This window comes from Ictidomys tridecemlineatus, chromosome 7 (genome assembly GCF_052094955.1).
Source record: "Ictidomys tridecemlineatus isolate mIctTri1 chromosome 7, mIctTri1.hap1, whole genome shotgun sequence".
Taxonomy (NCBI): Eukaryota; Metazoa; Chordata; class Mammalia; order Rodentia; family Sciuridae; genus Ictidomys; species Ictidomys tridecemlineatus.
In genome coordinates this window covers 155,223,241-155,246,521 of record NC_135483.1, presented here as the reverse complement: position 1 = coordinate 155,246,521, position 23,281 = coordinate 155,223,241, and the positions used below count along the sequence as shown (strand labels likewise).

Genomic DNA, 23,281 nt, shown 5'->3' with positions numbered 1-23,281 from the left:
TTTTCTAGCTGTTGAAATACTTAAAAACAAAGAGAATGACATTTAGACCAATAAATTCTAACTTAGTATTTTATTATGGCTGTATTTGGGGTGATTTTGTACATTCATTATTTGTACTTGGATGAGACAGGAGTTCTTTTTCAAGTTTTTGGAAAATTTTTTGTATGAAGTTAATTTCATTTTTCTTTAACTGGAAGAATGATGTTTGAGAACCCATTGCCTAGTAACATAAACAGTATGGACAGTAACAGCCTGAGGCTCCAAACACTAGGTGTTGTGGGTGACATCCATTGTCCAGTTTAATCTATACATATATCTTATGAATTATTCCCATTTACATTGTGTACATGAAGTGTCTTCTGATTAGAAAGATTTAGAACTTGGTAGAGCTTGGAGTTCAACCAAAATTTAATGGCCTCTAAGGAGGGACATAGTTGAGAGATGAAAAGAAACTGCATCTTTTTAAGACTGATGATAAAGAAAAAAATCTTAATATATTTGATTCAAATGTAAAAAAATTATATTAAGTTTGAATAAGATCTTCAAGTTCAAGTTATAAGAGATCACATTTTAGAATAAAGAATTTAAACATACCAATTATGGTTTCCTAAATTTAGACCATTTCTCATTTCTCTGAGTGCTTTTGTCAGTTTTTTCACTGCTGTGACCAAAAGTCCTGATAGGAACAAACTAGAGGAGGAAAAGTTTATTTGGGGCTCATGGTTTCAGAGGTCTCAGTTCATAGATGACTGACTCCATTGTTCGGGGCTAAAGGTGAGGCAAAACATCTTGTCAGAGAATGTGGAGGAGGAAAATAGCTCAGGATATGGCAATCAGGAAGCATAGAGTTCTGCTCACCAGGAACAAAATATAAACCCCAAAGACATTCCCCCAATGACTAATTCCTCCAGTCACAACCTACCTGCTCAGAGTTACCACTCAGTTAAACCGTATCAATGAATTAATCCACTGATTAGGCTAAGGCTCTCATAACCCAATCATTTCACTTCTGAAAATCCTTACATTGTTTTACACATAAATTTTTGGGTTTAGATACCTCATATCTAAACCATAACACTGAGTTTCTAAATTCACTTGTGTTTTTGGATTATCATAACTGCCAAGTCATGAGGCCATCTTCCTGAGTGCAAGAGAAGCACATGGCCTTTGAGAAGGTCATGGCTGAGTCACAGAATCTGCAATGAGTAGCACATCAACCAAACCATCATCACCTGCCACTTCCTTGCAGGGTGCCATAGAGAGTAAAAGGTTTAGCTTGTGGTAAAGTAGGACCACTGGAGATCCTGGGTAGTAATTATCAATACTAGTTACTCATTAGAATCATCTGGGGAACTTTAAAAAAAATTATTGAAGTTCTAGAAAGTTTTAGGTCTGTGTTGGAGTCTGATACCTGTTTTTATAAAGCACCAAGTCTCTGATCTAGAGGATTTCTTTTTGATGATGCAAAGGACTTTTTCAGCATTGCTGAGGATACTTGTGAAGTGGGTAGAAGATGACCTTTTTTTATCTAAAGAGGTGAAATATATATTCTCAAAGAGAGACTGTTAAAGATATCCCAAATGCCTAATTAAGGAGTTCACAAACTGTGTGCATAGCAGAAACATCTAAAAGCTAGAAGATGCCAATTCCAGCACCCTTGATGACTAATCACACCATAATCTCTGGGGCTGAGCACCAGCACTCACTGCAAACTAATCATATTAGAATCTCTGTGAGTTGGGCATCCTGTGTAGAGAATCATTTTTAACGGAGGTTGGCAAGCTTTCTGTAAAGGCCAGATTGTGAATATTTTTGGCTTATGGACCATCTGGTCTCAGACACAGCTACTGAGTTTTGCTACTGTGATGTAAAAAGCAGCCATAGATAAGGCACTGAAATTTGAAGGTGTAGTTTATTGACATCTGATCTAGAATAAACAAGTATTCATTTTACAGGTGATGAAACTCAGGCCTGACAAGGGTTTGTGAAATGTCCAAGATTATCTACTCATCAATGGCAAAGGCAAGAGAATACACTTAGTTGCCCAGTGCTCTATCCCCAGGGGTAAAATTTTGTTAATAGTATTTTCCCAATTAATTGCTATTTCTTTAAAACATGCTGTATATTCTTTGATCATCACAGTGAATTTTTCTAATATAAGGCATAACTGTGGAAAAACTAGATAAGACAAACAAATGAACATATTTGTGTTCCAATATAACTGTTTATAGACCCTATAGATTTTCATATACATACATGTCACTATATCATTATCTGATATTGGATCTTATAAAACTATTTTTGTTATCAAATTAGAAATCATATTTCTTAAAATCGCTCTCTCAGTTTCAAATTGTTCTGCAGAACATCTTAATGCTGAATTTCAGTATAAATCATAGATTACACTTTTCCATATCCCATTTTTGCAGTTTCCATTATAAATTCAAAGTCAATGAAAAACTCAGAAAATGGTAAAGCAAGAAAAATGATGAATCAAGGAATACAGAGAGTGCTGTTTATTAGCTGAATGAAGGAGAAGACTGAATTGTGGAATTGAGGAGAGCAGGATTCTTTTGTTACAGAACCATCTGAGTTCATTTTTCAAGGTGAAATAGGAAAATACTGAAGTAGAGGTCAACAGACTGCCCTCCCTCCAAGATACAAGTGAAACCCTCTTGGGCCTTTTGGTGTATTTTTAGGCACCTTATGCAGTTATTTTCTCTATAGTCAGAGATCTCCATATTGTACTGAGGTAAGTCAGGTAAGAAAGATCATACTGCCTGGTATGGTATCAGAGCATCTGCCTGGTCATTTCTCAGTTCTAGATGTTGCTACGTAAAATATTGACCCCATGTTTCATGATCTGATCATCAAGTGAAACTGGAACTCTATTTAAGGATCACTCTTCCAATTCCTATACATTGGCAAATAATTGGAAAAGAAAAACATAAAATGCTATGTATGTCAATGTAGACCTGTATCTGGGTTGGATCCAGTTTGCCACATCTGTGCAGTGTGAGATCTGCTGAAGCAAGGGAGGGATGGGTGTGGACTCTGGGAGAGGACCTTTCTTTTCAAAGAAAGCATGTGTCTAAGGATTGCCAACTGTCAAAGATAGATGGAAGACTGGGAGAGAGAGTAGAGCAGCGATGAGTCACTTAAGGAGTCAGCAGAGGTCAGGCTTCTTTCCATTAGCATGCCTAATAAATGAAGGAAGGACTTATTGGGATGATGTTAGCATATTTTATAATATTATATCTTCCCTTGTGTCCATATTTTCACATTTTTATCAGAAAAACAAACAAAATGACCATGTGTAGATGATGGCAACTCTAAAAAGCCAAGTGGTTCATTAATTGGGGCTTTCAAGAGAAAAGAAAGAAGGAGGGGGCTGGCTTGGCATAAGAAGAGGCCTTGTGGGTAAAAACTGCTAACTTGCAGGTAGAATGGATTAGCTAGATGAGTAGTATGGGGACAAAATGTAGCTCGGGAACATTATTCAATTCTAGAAGAGAAAGAGATTGCTGGGTTTAGACAAAAGTGGAGACTAGCCAAAAACCAAGTCCTGGTGGAATGGGAGGTGACCTGGCAATGTTGGTCTAAGTAGAAGCCAAGGTGAGATACTGAACTGGGTGGTCAAGATCAGAGCCAGGACTGCTGAACACAGAGCCAGGGATGGGAGGCAGTTTGGAAGGATATGCAAGGGGGACTATGCCAAGGATATGTACCCCTTGGTTGGGAGTTTTCAAATGGGAAAATTGCTAAATTCATAATCCATATTATATAACATTATAATTCTTCTTTTGCTACTCTTTCAGTCCATGTTGAATTAAGAGTTAAATTTAAAATCCAGAATTTTGTTTAAAAAAATTAAAACACCCAAACATATCATCTTTCTAACAAATGTTTTTTAAACAGATCTTTCAGCCAAATTGCTTAAGAACAACAGATGACTGGAACTGCACGTCTTTCTTCAAACACTGTCTACTGCAGAATGGAAACAGGAACCTCTGGGAATATCTGTGAGTCATAAAATGTTGTAGAAAATGTTCCAAAGCCATTTTCTTGCTAGGATGGAGAGTTCTAATCTCTTACTGGCAGGCTCTGTTGGCTACAAGGTACATTGTTTACTTTGATTCTTTCTCAGCTGTTCTTCATGATCTTGGATCATCATGTTTTTGATATATTGGAGCAGGAGAGTTGCATAATACAATTGTAACCTCTTCTGCTCTTGTATTCTCTTAAAATAGACAAAAATCTTGATTCTAACCTATGCTTCTTTCATGGGCATATTAATTTAGTTGTCTTTAAAGGGAATATAGTACCAGTAATTGAAGACATATGTTTTCATTCAATTAAAAAAAAGATGTCAAAAAACATTTCAAAAAGCTATCAGAGATATTTCTGAATGTGTTGCTCATTTAATCTGGTTTAAATATTAGTGCTTGAATTATGCAAAGTCCACACACAAAGACATATTTTACAAACATTGTATTAATATTAAGAATGGATTTAAAAACAGGCCTTTGGTCTCACAAGGGTAGAAACATCTCTAAGGCTCTCCATTTTCCAAGAAAAATATGATGAGTAAAAAATTGTGAGTTGGTAAATTGGTAGTAAATTCATGTACATATACATGAAATGTAAATAAAGTTAAAAAGCTAGTATCAAGGTTGGGGCTGGGGCTCAGTTGTAGAGTACTTGTCTAGCACCTGTGAAGCACTGGGTTTGATCCTCAGCATCACATAAAAAATAAATAAACAAAATAGAGGTATTGTGTCCATCTACAACTAAAAAAGAATGACAACAACAATAAAACTAAAAAACTTAGTAGCATTAAAAATTATGAAAAAAAAAAATATATATATATATATATATATATATATATATATATAGAGAGAGAGAGAGAGAGAGAGAGAGAGAGAGAGAGAGAGAGAAAGAATAGTGCTTAATCCTTGTCTATACACTCAACCTCAATCTCAACTCTGGTATTTGATGGAATCTGGATAACTTCTAAATTGATTATTTACAATTTTTTTCTATTCTTTTTTGATTTTTGAAATGGAGATGTACTTTACTTAAAATGTGAAAATTTTAAGTATACAGTTTAGATGTTTTGACTAAGGTTTACCTTTTAAACTATATTTATTAGTGCATTAGAATTATGCATGATAGTTCATTTTGATATATTCATAAATGCATACAATATAGTTTGCTCCATTTCAATCTTCAGTACTTCCTCTCCCCATCCCTTCCCATCTCTGATCCCTTCCCTCTACTCTATTGCCCTTCCTTCTATTTATTTATTTATTTATTTTAATTGGTGCATTATAGTTATATCTATAATTGGAAGGTTTAGCTTTGTGAGGAGCTGCTTTCTAACAGTATCATTTTACATTCCCAACAGTAATGCAAGAAAATTCTTAGTTCTCAACATTTTTGTCAATGCTTCTTGTTGTCTTTTTAGGAAAAAATTATAGCCATTTATTGTGGTTTTGATTTGTATTTCCCTAATGACTAATAATTGTTTTGATGATTATGATGAACTAGGGTAAAAGGTTTATTTTTCTTTTATGCCTAGTATTTTTTGTGCTTCGTCCAAATAATATTTGCCTATCTCAAGGTCATGAAGACACTCTCTTTTTGTTCCACAGTTTTATGGTTCTTGTTTTTATAATTAGATCAATAAACATCAGTAAGTTGATTTTTCACAAGGAATGTGAAGTAAATATTCAAGTTCCCTCCCCCGCAATATAGATGTCCAGTTGTGGCAGCATAGCATAAGTTTAGTGTGTGTGTGTGTGTGTGTGTGTGTGTGTGTGTGTGTGTGTGTGTATGGTGCTGGGGATTGTGCATGCAAGGCAAGCACTCTACCAACTGAACTATATCCCCAGCCCTGAAGCATAAGTTTTTGAATAATTTATTTCCCCTATTAAACTATCTTGACATTTCCCCCAAACCAATTGACCATATAAGTGGCATAATGGTGTAGCTATGAGGTAACAGCCAAAAACTCATGTGTGAGACAATGCAAGAAAGTTCATAAGTGAAACAATTGGATTATGAGACTTTTAACCTAATCAGTGATTTAACTCACTTGAATGTATTAACTGGTTGGTAATAGTTGTAGGCAGGTAGGCTGTGGCTGGAGGAGGAAGGTTACTTGAGCTGTGTCTTGGGGTTTATATTTTGTCCCTGTTTAGTGGAGTTTCTCTGCTTCCTGATTGCCATGTCCTGAGTTTCTGCCAAGATACTCTATCTGACGTTGATTCGAAAGCAATGGATTTGGCTGTACAGGAACGTAGCCCTCAGAAGCCATGAGTGCCAAATAAACTTTTCTTCCTATAAAGTTGTCAGATCTTTTAGTCACAGTGGCAAAAAAGTTGACTAACCCCATTTTTTACCCCTGTGACTTCCCTCCTATTCCACTGCTAGGTACATCTGTGTTTATGTAAATATTACCTGACACTTGCAGCTTTATAGTAAGACTTGAAGTCAAGATATACAAGTTCTCAAATTTTTTCTTCTATCTTAACACTGCTTTGGCTTTACTAGGTCCTTTGTCATTTTACATAAATTTTCGAAACTACTTGCAATTTTATGAAATCGCCTAATATTTAACTAGGATCACATGCACTAAGCCTTTCTTTCCATTTGGTAAGAAATGAGATCTTACAAATTTTAATCTTCCAATTTTATGAGCACTTTTGCTATCCATGGGGAGTTTTGTTTCAGGATTCCCCAATGTTTTGTTTCAGGATTCCCCAATGACACAAAAATTGTATATACAATTATATACAATTGCATACATAGTATTTGTTTATAACCCATAAACTTCCTCCAGTATACTTTAAGTCATTTCTAGTTTACTCATAATACCTAATAGAATGTGCAGTGTTAAATCAGTTTAAATCACAGTTTCTAATTGTTGGTGATATTTAATTTGAGTTAATTTTTGTGTATTGAACTTGTGTAGTGAGATATTGCTGATTCACCTATTATTTTTGATATACTTTTTGAGATTTCCTGGGGTTTCTCTGATAATATGTCATAATATTCTCTGTAGATGATGATGGTTTTAGTTTCTTTCTAATACTTTGACCATTTCTTTCTTTTGAGTTTTCGTACTGACTAGAATTTCTAGTGTGGTGGCATAGGCCTATAATCCTAGCTACTTTGGAGGCTGAGGCAGGAGAATTGCAAATGTAAGGTCAGCCTGGGCAACTTAGTCAGACCCTGTCTCAAAATTAAGGAGAAAGGGCTTGAGATGTAGCTCAGTGGTACAGTGTTTGCCTAGAACTCAGAAAACTCTGGGTTTTGTCTCAGGAATGAAAATAGAATGGTGAAAAATAGACATATTTACTTTATGTTCAATTTAGGGTGAGGGATTCCAGTGTTTCACTATATGAGATAGTATTTTTTCATAAATGACTTTTATCATATTTGAGGAGTTTCTATCCTAATTTTGTTGTTGAGAATTTTGAATCATGAATGGGGTTGAATATTCTATACATGCTTTTTTAATGTATTGAGTTGAATAGTCTATCTTAATAACCCAATCAATAAATGGGCCAAGGAACTGAACAGACACTTCTCAGAAGATGATATACAATCAACATATATATGAAAAAATGTTCATCATCGCTAGCAATTAGAGAAATGCAAATCAAAACTACTCTAAGATTTCATCTCACTCCAGTCAGAATGGCAGCTATTATGAATACAAACAACAATAAGTGTTGACGAGGATGTGGGGAAAAAGGTACACTCATACATTGCTGGTGGGACTGCAAATTGGTGCAGCCCATATGGAAATCAGTATGGAGAATCCTTGGTAAATTGGGAATGGAACCACCATTTGACCCAGCTATCCCACTCCTCAGAATATACACAAAGGACTTAAAAACAGCCGACTACAGGGACACAGCCACATCAATGTTTATTGCAGCACAATTTAAAATCGCTAAACTGTGGAACCAACCTGGAAGCCTTTCAGTAGATGAATGGATAAAAAAGTGGCATTTATACACAATGGAATATTACTCAGCAATAAAAGAGAATAAAATCATGACGTTTGCAGGTAAATGGATGGAGTTGGAGAAGATAATGCTAAGTGAAATTATCCAATCCTCAAAAAACAAATGCCAAATGTTTTCTCTGATATAAGTAGGCTGATTCATAGTGCGGTAGGAAGGGGGTGCATGGGAGGAATAGACCAACTCTAGATAGGGCAGAGGGGCTGGAGGGGAAGGGAGGGGGTATGGGGTTAGAAATGATGGTGGAATATGATGGTCATCATTATTCAAAATACATGTATGAAGACACAAATTGGTGTGAATATACTTTATATGCAACCAGAGATATGGAAAATTGTGCTCTATATGTGTAATATGAATTATAAGACATTCCACTGTAACATATAAATTAAAAATATAATTAACAAAACAAAACAAAAGAATTTGGTGAATTACAATTATTATTTCTTAAATATTAATCTTGTTTGGTACTCCTTGGATAAACCCAACTAGTACATGATGAATTATTTATTTAGATTTGTTGCTGGAAGTGATTTGCTAAAAGCTTTTTGAAATTTTTAGTGCCATGTTCATGACTGCTATTGATTTGTAATTTTCTTTTTGTATAACAATTTTATTTGATAGATTTGGTGTCAGAGTTATGTTGACTTTATAAGAGTAATTCAGAAGTGTTTTGGTTTCCTTTATTTTCTAAAATAGTTTGTATAACACCGGTATTATTTTCCTCTTTTAATGTTTCATGGAATTCAACAGAGACACTATTAGGGTCTTGAGAATTTTTTTTAAACTACAAATTTCATTTCTTTATCAGGAGTAAGCTGTGTTAATTTCTAAAGCTGCATAACAAACTAGTGACTTAAGTAATGAAAATTTATATTCATGAGAGGACCAAAGCTTGGAATCAGTGTCCATAGGGGCATCTCTTCTGAGGTCTTTCTTGTTAGCTTATGGGGTTTCCTGGGCCTAAAGAACCTCAGTATGGAATTTTGTATTATGATTCAGCTATGAAGTAAAACTGTATCTACTTGCTACTAATATAACAAGCTACATCAATTTTGGAAATGTAACATAAAAATAGCCTCAAAGATACTATATATAAAACTAGAAGGTTTGTTATATACTTAACTCATTGAAATATTATTAGTTGGATATCAGTCAATGAATGTGAATTCACTGTGCCAAGGCATAGGAAGTGAAAAGTGATAAGCACTCAAAAAGTGCCCCTTTGATATCTTTGGCTGGAATCCAGTAAGAAGTACAGAATGTCAGTTTTGCTGGATAAGGCACAGGGCAACTTGGTTAAAAGCATTGCTATGAAATAGGGAAAAAATGAAGTTGGCTCTTCATGTGTACTTGATAGGTATTTCTGTGCCTGCATATGCGACCTGAACGTCTCAGAGGATAAACATGCCATTAAATTCAACATTTTGAATCCCATTAGAAGTATTACAAATTGTTTGCAAAGAATATAATGGTTTGGAAAATAACAACATATTTCTTGCTGTGAAAATTTGAATCCCTAAATCAATTTAGTATGCACTCTATCTTAAAAATAAGCAATTGAACATTCCAATTAGGTGGGACTAAGATGTGGATATTAACTATAAAATTCAAAGTCTGTGGCTTGGCATCATTTTAAAATTCTACCTGAAAAAATAATCGATCATGTTCAGCTTTAGGGATATTTGTAGCCTTACATGTGTGCAGCTGTCAGTAAATTTTTATCAAAATACCTGATAAGCTAATTAAAATAGCTTTCGACACTTTATATTTGATTCTTCATCAAATGTGATTATTTCATTCAGCTCATGCAAAGGAAGCACTGAAGAGAATGTTTATTTGGCTTTTACTTAGATGAGACAATGTGCATTTTAATATATAATCCATTATGTCCTTAAAGATCTTATTATTATTATAGCCAAATAAGATTCATATGTTAAAAACTTAAGAAAACCTTTTCAATTTTCCTTAAACAGGGTCAGAATCTGGTAACATAGAAAGACTGGGTAGTATTGAAACCTATGTTTTTTTTTCTTTTTTCACAGGGTGGTCTTATATTTTTCTTGTGAAATGGAATGATCTCAACATTTTATTCTTGTCTTGTTACAGATTAAACATTAATCAAGAATAAAATTATTTTATATTATTTGCTTTTATATGCATATAATATAGAATTTCCACTTATTTTTGGAGGTTTTAGTTCTTTAGGAATTATGAACAGTTAACCCTTCAACAAGACTCAAATTCTGACTTATCATCACACAACTCATGTTGATAATCTGCAAAGCATTTTTCTTGAAGGTTACCCATATGACCTCCTGTTATTTAAAAAACACTCAAATATTGTTGGTTGGGACTGAAGTCTAGTATAACCACTCTGGAATGAAGTATGGAGGTTCCTCAAAAAACTAGGGCTAGAACCACCATATGACCCTACTATCTTACTTCTGGATATTTCCCCAAAGATCTAAAATTGGCATACTACGGCAACACATCCACATCAATGTTTATAGCAGCACAATTCACAATTGCTAAATTATGTAATCAACCCAGATGCCTGTTAATATATGAATGGATTAAGAAATTGTGAAATGCGCACACACACACACACACACACACACACAATGGAATTCTACTCAGCCATTAAAAAGAATGAAATTATGGTATTTGCCAGTAAATGGATGGAAATGAAGAGTATTATGCTAAGTGAAATTAGTCAAACTCAGAAACTTAGAGGCTGAATGTTTTCTCTCTTGTACAGAAGCTACAGTAAAATAAAGGAAAGGGGTAGGGAAGGACAGGATAACATAGAACCACTCAAATAAAAATTAACAGACAATAGAGTGAAAGGAAGGCCAGTAGAATAAGGAAGCAGAAGGAGAGAGGGGAGGGAGGGGAGGAGGGAAAAAGCAGATGGAAAAGGGGGAGATCATGAACCAAAATCTATTTCCATTCATATATAAGTATACTGGGATGAACCAATTGCTATGTGTAATCATAAAGCTCTAACACCAAACAAAAAACAAAACAAACAAAACCCCACTGATTTGTTATTTCAAAATGTCAGAACTTTGAAATACAATTGTTATGGTTTGGATTTTAAATGTCCCCAAAGGCTCATGCTTTGAAGGCTTGCTTGGTCCCCAACTGATGGCACTCTGAGGAAGTGGTGGAATCTTTAGGAGGTTGGGAGCATGTTCTTGAAGGTATAGTGGGATCCTTCTCTCTCTGCTTTCTTGCTGCCATGAGGTGAGTAGTTTTGCTTTACGATGTGCTCTCCACTGTGATCTTCTGCCTCACTACAAGTTCCAAAGCAACGTGCTCTCCACTGTGATCTTCTGCCTCACTTCAAGTTCCAAAGCAACAGAGCTAACCAACCATGAACTGAAACCACTAAAACTCTGAGCCAAAATAAATCTTTTCTTCTTAAAAGTTGTTTATCTCAGGTATTTTGTCACAGTGATAGAAAGTTAACACAACAGTCCATGGTACAAAATCCATCATTGTGAGGTCACCTGTTAATATACAAATAGACATAGCAAGAATAATAGCATCACTAAGCCATTCTCAATATGTCCTATAGCAATTAATAATAAAACAAATCACTTTTGCTTAATTAATAACCAGAGCAATATCTGCAATAATGTCCAAATTAGTCATTCAATTATAAATCCTGGGTTTGTACAATGCAGAAGATACCCGAGTTAGATACCTTGCAGATGAATATCTGTGGGCAGTGGTTTTCCCCTATCTAGAACTCCGAGCTTATTCTTTGTCATCTACTTGCTTTTACCCTGGATATTAGCCTTCTGATGACCAGTATGGGTATTTTTTTTCCCATCCTCTTTGTCAAAAAGTTTTTTTCTTTTTCTCTGTCACAAATCTCATACTCTTTATCTCTCAGTTCCATTTTAAACCATTGATTTCTCACATAACTCTTTGATTGTACTTCTTTACTTGTTTCACATTCTTCCTCAGTTTCCTAAGGTGAGTTTTCCTTCTCTCTTCAACTTACTATTTTTCTGTACCTTTTCTTCCTTCTTTCTAAGTCTTTCTCTCCTCTTCCTTGTCCTCTTCCTCCTCCTCCTCCTTTTTCTTCTATCTTCTTTCTTTTTCATTCTCCTGCCCCCCTCCTGATCTCTCTCTTGATATTCACAATTTAAATACACTCATGTAAACATGATAAAAAATTTGAAGAATACAATCATGATTTGGATCTGAAATGTTCCCCAAAGTCTCATTTATTTAAGGCTTGGTCCCTACTGCAGCAATGTTCAGAAGTAAGCTGTTAGATAATAATTTGATCATAAGGGCTCTACCTGTATCAGTGGATTAATCCATTTACTGGATTAGTAATATGAATGGACTATTGGGAGGTGATGAAAACTGCAGGAGAGACCTAGATTGAAGAAGTAGGCCACTGGGGGTATAGAAGGTTATATCTCGTCTTAGGCCTCTCTTCCCCTTTTCTCTGCTTTCTGTCATGAGCTGAATATTTTGTATCACCTCAGGTCCAAAACAATGGAACCAACCATGGACTGAAACTTATGAATTCAGGAGCCAAAATAAATCTTTCCTCCTTTAAGTTGCTTTTTTCAGGTATTGGTCAGAGCAACAAAAATCTGACTGACACAGTAGTGTTATGATGCCTCATTATGGAGGGAAAAGGAAACAGTTTGAAGTGAAAATCAATATATGGTCAGATATATAAGGACTAGAAGAAAACCCTAAAAATGGTATGTATAATTCAACTTATCTTGTTGGCAGGATCATGACTTAATTTACCATGTCATTTTGATTTTTGTAGATGTTTTCATGCTTTTTAGAGAGGAACCTACAAATAACCTTCTTGTCCAAAGACCTTAGAAGTTCCTTTAAAAATCTCATTAAATTTTTTTCTCATTCTTTGCCTCTAAAACTGATCTCCTCCTCAATTAACCTATAAATTAAACTTTTAAGATAAATTATTAATTGACTTACTTGTGTTTATCTTTTTTATAATAGTTATTATACAATAAACCAGTTTTGCTTAACATTTCATTGATAATATATAATATTTTAATTGCATAATGAATTATGCAGTTAAATATTATATATACAATATATATAACATATATATTATATATATAAAATCATACTTTTGTAATATGATTTATTTTTTTCATCACCATTTCTAACATAATTTCTATAGTAAATGAATTTTCACTTACAAACAAATGTTTGAAGGAATACCTATATATAACTTTGGAACTTTCTGTGCTACAGACTTTGGCAACTCTGAACTGTTAAAGTGCAAGTAGAAGTATATTTCCTCTCCTTTAATGTTCCTTTCAATGAGAGAAATTTACTCTTAAATAATGTAATCAATAAATAACATAAAATCACTTCAGATTGGGGCTGGGGTTGTGGCTCAACAGTAGAGCACTCACCTAGTATGTGTGGGGCTCTGGGTTCAATCCTCAGCACCACATAAAAATAAAATAAAGGTATTGTGTCCATCTACAACTAAAAACCACAATATTAAAAAAATCACTTTACACATATTCACACACACATATAAAAGCATATGAATAATTAAGTGCTAAGTAGAAAATATGAAAGTAGTTCTGTTGTGTGTGTGTGTGCGTGTGTGTTGTATGTGTGAAGGAGGTATAAAATTGTTCGTGGCTGTGTTTTTCAAACTTTTCTGTTGAAGAATAACTAAAGACAAAAGAGAAGGAACATAAAAGATTAACAAAGATTAAAGGATGGAATAACCAGAAAAAATATCCTTCAACATGTTGTGTTTTAATCATTTATTCACATTTTCATTTATGTCATGTCATATCCATGTTTGTTTTAGGTAGAAACAATAATAGGCAAAGTTATTTTATTCTCAAAGATGTCCAAAGTAGACAGCATAAGTAGCCCTGTCATGTCTAGCCTTGCTTTTGAGCATCTCTTGGCCCAGTACCATATATCCTGGGAGATTTGTATACCTTTCTTTGAGGAGTACAGAAATGAAATAGACTAAACATGGTCAAGGCCAGCTGGTCCATTTGGAGGCAACTGTTTTGATTCTGTGCAGGTGACTGAAGCAGCTGTGTCAGAATTCAAAACAGGTGTAGCAACTGGTACCCCAGAGCCTTTCTATATTTGACTCTTCTTCTATCTCATCCCTCATTACTGGGAGATAAAATGGACTGATGATATTTGCTTTACATATTAACTAAAAATAGAAGTGATTAACAAAATTTAATGGCTTGATTTTTTAACTGCTTCAAAATGTCCCATGTCAAAATGGCTGTGTTAAAATATCATTTACCTGTCAGCTACTATTACTTGGGAGAGTTCATGGAAAATGAGAACTTTTAGAAAAAGCATGCTGTGGAGTAGAATAAGTGAAAGGAATTCTCAATTAGAGGAATACTATTTCATAAGATAATGGCAATTGCCCATGGGTTTTTAAAAATAATATTGAACTAAATAACTAGAAGGGAAGGTGTGTAGAGATTAGTTAATTTAAGACTGGAAAGGAAATCAAGGTCAGACTGATATGAGAAAAGAAAATTTAATAAAATGGGTGAGGCTTCCTAAAACCATTGACTTGAGGATGAACTATATATTATGTAGGTTGACCCTAGTGGTGAGGAAGACTTAAATGGTATTCCCCCTCTCACTCATACTTTATCTTAATTTTTAAATTTAACTCATACCAACTTCTCTCAGACACTGAAGTGTACTGAAAAACTCAAGGATTAAGAAGACAGCCATGACTAGGACCATCTCTATCAATGGTTGCAGACACAGGTGTGCATAGTGTATCAGATACAGAGGCAAGAAAATTCTATTAATTCTGTGTATTGTGCATCTCTCTAGAGAATTCAAAAACTCTTTGAATAAACTTCCTAAAATTAGAGCTGAAGAGAAAAAGTGTTGCCAGGACAATGAGTCCTTACATTTTCATTTCATTAGAATTAAAATTGTATTTATTGTTCCTATATTTTGGTCAATCTAATAGTATTCAGCATCAGCTTATCAATTTTACTTTTCAGTTGCAATTGGTGTAGTTTTGAGTATTGATGTAGTTTCTTTTATCACTTGCAAATCAGTTTTACCTATATTGCAACTCAACTGACTGAATCTGCACTTCAAACATAGAAATTCTTATTACCTTAAAGTTGCATGCTAAACTTTTGGATCAACTACTCTTTGGGATTATATATACCTTTTTCTACTCAATTGATGTAGATGAAATTAAGTTTTGGCTTTGTACGTAATAAAACTAGCAAATGGAGTTGTTGAGTAAATTTGGTAATAGGGAGAAATAAATTTATTTACAAATTTTATATATTATTTTGAATTGAGAATAATATTAAGGATCTTTGCTAGTCATCAGAAGCATGGATTCCCACACCAGACTGTCTCAGTTCAAATCTTAGAACCTAAAATTTCATAAAAAATATTTAGAATATTTCCTGACATATAGAAAGCCTTATAGAAATGTTAGCAATTCTTGCTATCAGAAAATAAAATGTATTAAAAAGCTAAAAACTGAAAATATGAAATAATGTCATTAGAAAATGAGTGTTTCTCATAATGCTTGCAGAGGAAATAATACCAAGGTAATATAAATTGGAAATCTCATTCCTAATAAACTTTTAAATAAAAGTTCGAAGATTATAGGAATACAATCTCCATAAAATAATCTTGATGACCTGAACTTTCTTATTATGACATTTTGATTACTATAAAACAACATGATGGGCTGGGGATGTGGCTTAAATGGTAATGTGCTTGCCTGACATGTGCGGGGTACTGGGTTCGATCCTCAGCACCACATAAAATAAAAAATAAAGATGTTGTGTCCACCCCAAACTGAAAACTAAATATAAAAAATTCTCTCTCTCAAAAAAAGTGATGATTGGCTTTTCATGTGTAGAAATGACTTCACAAGTTTTTTGTAGTCCTGTAAGCTTCTTGTATTTAATTTTCCATTTCATTCTTTAGGTCTGGGAAATTTTCTGAATTAGGTCATTGAAAAGATGTGCATTCCTTTGGTTTTATCTCCATACCTTCATCTATCCTGATAAATCTTAAATTTGAACTTTGTATATTATCCCATATTTCTTGGAAGTTCTGTTAATGGTTTCTTAACATCTTCTCTCCATGGCCAACTCTATTTTCAGGATTATATATTTTGTCTTCATTGCCTGAGGTTCTAGTCTATTTTCCAACTGGTTTAGTCTGTTGGTGATGAATTTTTAATTTGGTTTATTGTTTACTTCATTTTGAGGATTTCTGCTAGGTTTCTTTTCAGAATCTCTGCCTCTTTATTGAAGTTAATTTTCACTTCCTGTATTTTGTCTCTGATTTTATTTCTTATAGTATCCTTTACTTTGCAGATCAGTTTAACTATCTACATTCTAACTCCTCCTCTGACGTTTCTTCCACTGTGGTGTTGATGGATCTTGTTATTGGAGCATCTTGGTTTGTTTGGGATGATTTGTTCACTTGGTTTTTCATGTTGTTTGTGTGTCTACCCATCTAACAGTATGGATCTGAGACAGTAGAGTTTCTATTCTGTGGACTTAAAAGTGTCACTGAAGGTTTCCAGTACCTCACTTGCTGAGAAAATGTCTGTCTGCTTTCTTGGTGTCACTCCACAGAGCAGCCCAAGCCTGTTATTATATAGGTCTCAATTCCATTTACAAGGGAGCAGTCCTAATTTTCTAATCACCTCCTAAAACCCCTCACCTCATAATACTGTTGCATTGGGGGGTTATTTTCAACACGAATTAGAGAGAACACAAATATTAAAACCATAGCAGCAACCTTGGTAAGTGGGAGGCCCATGTATAACCTCCATTTTTGTCATCATGGCTACTTCATGTACCATTTTGGAGTCACAGATGGATTCAATTGGCAATAGAAGATGGCCAGCAATTTTTTATTTCTAGAGTCAATATGAAATATTATTCCTAATTATTCTAATTTTTATTTTGGATTCTAATGACAAAATTTTTTATGACTTTTTGTTGTTAGTATTTTCCTGATCTTTGTCTTTTCCATTTCAAATTTTATGTTATCTTTGTGAGTTTTGCCATTATACTAAAATAAAAGCCCCTCAATTGCACAGAAGTTTTCAAATCCTAAATACTAGGATACAATATTAGGGAGATGTCATGATAAAAGTTTGTATCTCAGAACTATGTGATTTATGGAGAAACCTCTGGGAAATTTCAACATGCAATAGTTAGAAGAATCACGTGCTTCTTAAAATATCTTAATTTGGCTAATAGAAACTAATAATAAAAATTAAAGTGGATTTTCAGTGAACTTTAAATTTAGGATATGAAGAAATGGGATGTTCAGCATAGAATTATCAGATCAAATGAGGAATTTGGTACCAAAATTTGTTCAAATAAAATAGTCTTCTCATTTACAAGAGACAGTATGATACACTTCAATTTGAGTCAGATCAGAGCAAATGTTCCATGATGTATGGAGGCAAAATTTTATTTGTGTTTTGATCTATTTTTATATGATTTAGATATAGATCAATATTAGCACAAAACTGTTCTCGAGAAATTCCATGTCCATGCATATTTATGTCTTAGTTTTCTAATGAAATAGGCACATAAAATGAATATTTTATTTTTCTCTAATTTTAATTTGTTATATGTGACAACAGGATGCATTACAATTCATATTACACATAAAGAGCACAATTTTTCATATCTTTGGTTGTATACAAAGTAGAGTCCCATCCTTTGTGTAGAGTCCCATCCTTTGTGTCTTTATACATGTAATTAGGGTAATAACGACCATCACATTCCACCATCTTTCTTATCCCCATGCCACCTCCCTTTCCTTCTCCCCTTTTCTTTTTTGTATTATCTAGAGTTCATCTAATCCTCCCAATCCCCCGCCCCCCCACCTTATGAATCAGCATCCTTAAATCAGAGAAAACATTCAGCATTTGGTTTTTGGGATTGGCTAACTTTACTTAGCATTATATTCTCCAAATCCATCCATTTACCTGCAAATGCCATGATTTTATTCTCTTTTAATGCTGAATAATACTCCATTGTGTATACATGCCACATTTTCTTTATCCATTCATCTACTGAAGGACATCTAGGTTGGTTCCACAGTTTAGCTATTGTGAATTTTATTGCTATAAACATTGATGTGGCTGCATTCCTGTAGTATGCTGTTTTTAAATCCTTTGGATATAGTCTGAGGAGTGGGATAACTGGGTCATATGGTAGTTCCATTCCTAGTGTTCCAAGGAATCTCCATACTGCTTTCCAAATTGGCTGTACCAGATTTGTGGCCCCACCAGCAATGTATGAGTGTGCCTTTTTCCCATATCCTCGCCAACATTTATTGTTGTTTGCATTCTTAATAGCTGCCATTCTGACTGGAGTGAGATGAAATCTTAGAGTAGTTTTGATTTGCATTTCTGTAATTGCTAGAGAGTTGAACATTTCTTCATATATTTGTTGATTGATTGTATATTCTTTCATTGATTGGATTATTTAAGTTTTTGGTGTTAAGTGTTTTGAGTCCTTTATATATCTTAGAGATTAATGCTGTATTTGAGATGCTTGTGGCAAATGGAAAAAATTAAAAGCATTCCCTCCAACAACCAGAACAAGATAAGGATGCCCTCCATCTTCACTTTTATTCAACATTGTTCTTGAAACTCTAGGTATAGCAATTGGACAGAAGAAAGAAATTAAAGAGATATGAATAGGAAAAGAAGAACTCAAATTATCACTACTTGCTGACGACATGAAGATCCAAAAAAATCCACCAGCATAGAATGTTCTAGAACTAATAAATAAATTCACCAAAGTAGCAGGATAAAATTAACTCCCATAAATCAAACACATTTCTATACCTCAGTGAAAGAATCCACTGAAAGAGAAATTAGGAAAACTATCCCATTCACAATAGCCTTAAATAAACATTTTGGAATCAATCTAACCAAAGAAGTGAAAGACCTCTACAATGAAAACTATGGATTACTAAAGAAAGAAATTGAAGAAGACCTTAGAAGATGGGAAGATCTCTCATGTTCTTGGAGAGGCAGAACTAACATTGTCAAAATGGTTGTACTACTAAAAGTCTTATGTAGATTTAATGCAATTACTATTGAAATCCCAGTGACATTCTTCATAGAAATAGAAAAAGCAATCATGAAAATCATTTGGAAAAATAGGAGACTCAGAATTCATTTTCCTTAGCAAGAAAAATGAAGCTGGAGGCTCACAATACCAGACCTTAAAATAATACAGAGCTAAACAAAAATGTCACAGTATTGGCACCACCCAAACAGATACAGAGACCAATGGTACAGAATAGAAAACAGAGAGACAAATCCACATAATACAGTCATCTCATACTAGACAAAGGTGCCAAAAACATACACTGGAGAAAAGATAGCCTCTTCAACAAATGGTGCTGAGAAAATTCATATGTAGTGAATTGAAATTCAATCTCTCTGCACAAAAATCAACTCAAAGTGGATCAAAGACTTTGTCATTAGAACAGAAACCCTGCACCTAATAGAAGAAAATGTAGGACCAAATCTTTACCATGTCAGCTTAGGAACTGACTTCCTTAACAAGACTCTAAGGTGGAAGAAGTAAAATCAAGAATCAATAAATGAGATGAAATCAAACTAAAAAAGTTTTTCATAGCAAAGGAAACAATAAATAATGTGAAGAGAGAGTTTACAGAACATTCATTAGGGAGAATATCTGACTTTCTTAAAGCTACCTTTCTGTTCATTGGAGCAACCTCAGAATAAAAACCCCAACATGTCTGATAATACAAACCTAAGACATCTCTCCACTCCCCACTCCATCCGGGCTTATTTCATTATAGAATAACACTGGATGTTTGGGAACCATTCTAAACTCTTTTCATTAACTTACCATTTTTCTTCTCAGGTATGTTCAATATGCAGGACTTTCCCCAACTTTTGCTATGACTTCCTAGGGACTTATTTACTTTTCTTTTCTTCCTTATTCTTTGGGAATTTCTTTTTCCAAGAACAGTTGAAGAGTTTGAATACAGTTTCTTTCTTCCTTCTTTCTTGTTGCCCTAAGCATAGAAATTTTTTCCCTTTTTTTTTCACATTTTCTACCAATACCTGTGAATGGAATTGCTCCAATTGTCAACATTTTCCCTCAGTGTTAGTAAGTGCTAGAACTAGCCCTTCTACTTCAGCCACTTCCCTACCACCTTTAATATAATATTCCAAATGCATGTCTCTTGGTCTATTTCAACAAAGGAGAACTTAATGAGAGATGTTGGCAGAATGAAAGAACCTACATTCCTACCATCTGGTGGATCAAAGATGAGATCAGAAGTATATTCTGGAAGGTAAGCATAATTTATACTGCTTGCCCACCCTGCAGAGCTTCTTGTTGAGTAAGGAGGTCTCAGAATAAAAGAAGAGTAGATGTACTGCCGGGAGGGGGGAGTTGGGTTTGGAGAATGAGGTTGACATGGAACCTCATCTACCTTTAGCAGAGAACTGTGCTATAAGTGAACTCTTCAGCATTTTTAGGATCAAGAGATTCAGAATTTGGATGGCTGCCAACCACAGGATTACAGTGTCAAGCAGGAGAAGCAGAGAAAACATAGTTAAATAACTGATAGCAATCAGTTAAATAAAGAAGCACTAGTCCTCCCCTCCCCCCATTATCCTATCCACAATATGCCAAAGGGATTAGGCCATGAAGAGAAAGGGTGCAAAGGGAGAAAAACAATAAAAACCCGACATCCTTCCACTCCCCACTCTATCAGTCTAGGTCTGTCCATATGCTTAAGCTAGGTCTGTTCTTATGCTTAAGCTGATGAGATTTAGATTGAGTTTGAAATTGAAACTTTATATTGGTCTGAATTTTAATAAGCAAAAGTGATTAGGAAGTTATGAAATCTACTAAATGTGACATTAAGAGATGGTAAAAAGATTTGACAAAGCATTATTAAAAGCAGTGGTTGAAAAAATATATGATATCATGTTTATGTTCCAACAGTTTGAAATTAGAGTGGTATTCATATTGAGAAAATGTTATTTCATTGGTTTGGCAAATGGAGTGGAGAAATAATGGGAGAGATGTATACTGAGAGCTATCTCTGCTTCAGCTTCTGGAAAAAGTAATAATTTCAAGACTGTGTATTTAGTTACAATAAATTATGATGGACATTTCTTTGTGGTTGTGGTTTTTATGTGAGTTAGACTGTTAGGTAAGAACATGTAAAAGTAAATCTCACATAATATGAACAGAATCATGATTTTCTTTCTTTCTCCTTTTTTTTTTTCCCCAGTGCTGGGCATTGAACCCAGGGCCTCACACATGATGCAGGCAAGCACTCTAGCATGGAGCCACATCCTCAGAGCTCTTGATATCTTTTCATCAGATAACACATTGTAAGACATGTGAGTGAACCACTGTGAATCAGTTTTTGAAATGGACACATCTGTGAGATGCCAGATTGCATAATTATTCCAAAGGAGTACAGATGGTAAAGCATGCAGCCTCTATGAGAAATGAGCTGCTCAGAGAGCCCCAGACACCTGTTTTTTAAATAATGACATTTTATATCATCATTGAAGGAATTCACATTTTATGTTATAAGTACAGCTATTTCTCATATATTTTTGAGGCATTTTTCATATATTTGGTCTCACAGAATCATCTTATACTATCAAATCATTCTGAAATATATTTTTTTCCTCTGGAAATTACCATCATTTTAAAAGCATTAGGATGAAATAAAAACATCATTCGAAATCAAGAATATATTTTTTAAAAGGGCTTCGAAAAACTTTCAGATCAAATATAAAACATCTTTTTACCTTATCTTACAACTATATCCTAAAACAAAAATCTAGGATAAAAACCATATATTTCAGATAATCTATGTGTTTTGCTATGGAAAAAAGCTAATCATAAGCTATCAAAAGGTTTGAGTTTTGTTGTTCTTGCAAAAACATTGGAAATTAAAAGCAAATTAGTTCAGCAAAATAATTACTTCAAATCTGTTTTTGAGAATGTTTGTAATATACCTTTATATTTTTGTCCATTATAATTTAATAAACTTAATCCAGCTGTTAAATTCTATGATATTATTTTTCAAAAATAGTAGTTTCAAGTGGGTATAGTTGCTGATTTTAACCCTTAATCATCATTCAAGATTTATGACTTTAAGAATAATACTTAAGCTCTCTGTACTATTTCTGCATCTCTAAAATGAATATGACATTATGTACCTCAAATAGTTGAGTGAATGTTAAACAAGAATACACATGAGGTACTCAGATGTCTAGCACAGAATGAATATGCTAAGTGAATTGTTTTGATGTATGGGCAAAGATGGAGATATGGGTATGAATAGAAATGTGAACCGAAAGAAGTTAACTTGAAGGAAGAATGGATAGAAACTAATGACAGAGAAGGAATCAAAAGTGAGTCCAACATTTGTATTTATCATCCTGATTCCAGCTACAGGTTGCTGAGTTTGGTCATTATAGCCAAAGAGCCGGACATAGTGGTGCATACCTGTAATTCTCAGAGACTTGAGAGGCTGAGTCAGGAGGATTGCAAATTTGAGGCTAGACTGGGTAACCTAGCAAGACCTTGTCTCAAATAAAAATAAATAAGGACTGAGGATATAGCTTTTTGGTAGAGTACCCCTGGGTTAAAATCTTCAGTACCAACAAAACAAAACAATATAATACAAAATAAAACAAAACAAAACATTAGACCAGCTGATGACTGTAGCTGAGAGGTAGGAGGGCTTCTTCTGCAACTTCCCACTCAAGGGAGAAAGGCTCTGTCTTGGGTGAGGAATACTGAGAATATTTAATCTTAGATGATCCTTGTCCCAGCTCAAAAAGGTGGTCTTTTCATAGCATAAGTTAAATATTGCCTTTAATACAAGCTGAGAAAGCTGAGAAGGACTGCTTAGATTCTCTTGGGAAATGTTTCCTTAAATCTTATACTATAGGAGAGGTTCTGACAGAAAGGGAAAAGAGAGGTTCTCCCTTTTTTTCTCTGCTTTTTGAAAGTGGAGATGATAACCAGTAGTGTAACAGACACAGAATAAAGCTAAAAATAAGAGTAGAAGAGTGGAAAATTGAAAAAACCCTGTCTTTGGTGACAAAGTCCAGCCACTAAAATAATCACCTATGTATCATTGAGTCCAGAGATCCAGTGAGGTCCTATCCTGAGGTCCATTGA

General features: G+C 34.3%; 1 long non-coding RNA gene across 1 annotated transcript in view; it reads left to right on the top strand.

Moving 5' to 3' along the window:
* LOC110598054 (uncharacterized) overlaps positions 1–22,133 on the top strand; it is a 98,599-nt gene extending 76,466 nt beyond the window's left edge. Inside the window, exons 8-10 of the long non-coding RNA XR_013424203.1 lie at positions 3,919–4,022; positions 20,323–20,414; positions 21,366–22,133. This is a non-coding gene — a long non-coding RNA (uncharacterized LOC110598054). The remainder of the gene's footprint in view (positions 1–3,918; positions 4,023–20,322; positions 20,415–21,365) is intronic.
* The last annotated feature ends 1,148 nt before the right edge of the window (positions 22,134–23,281 follow it).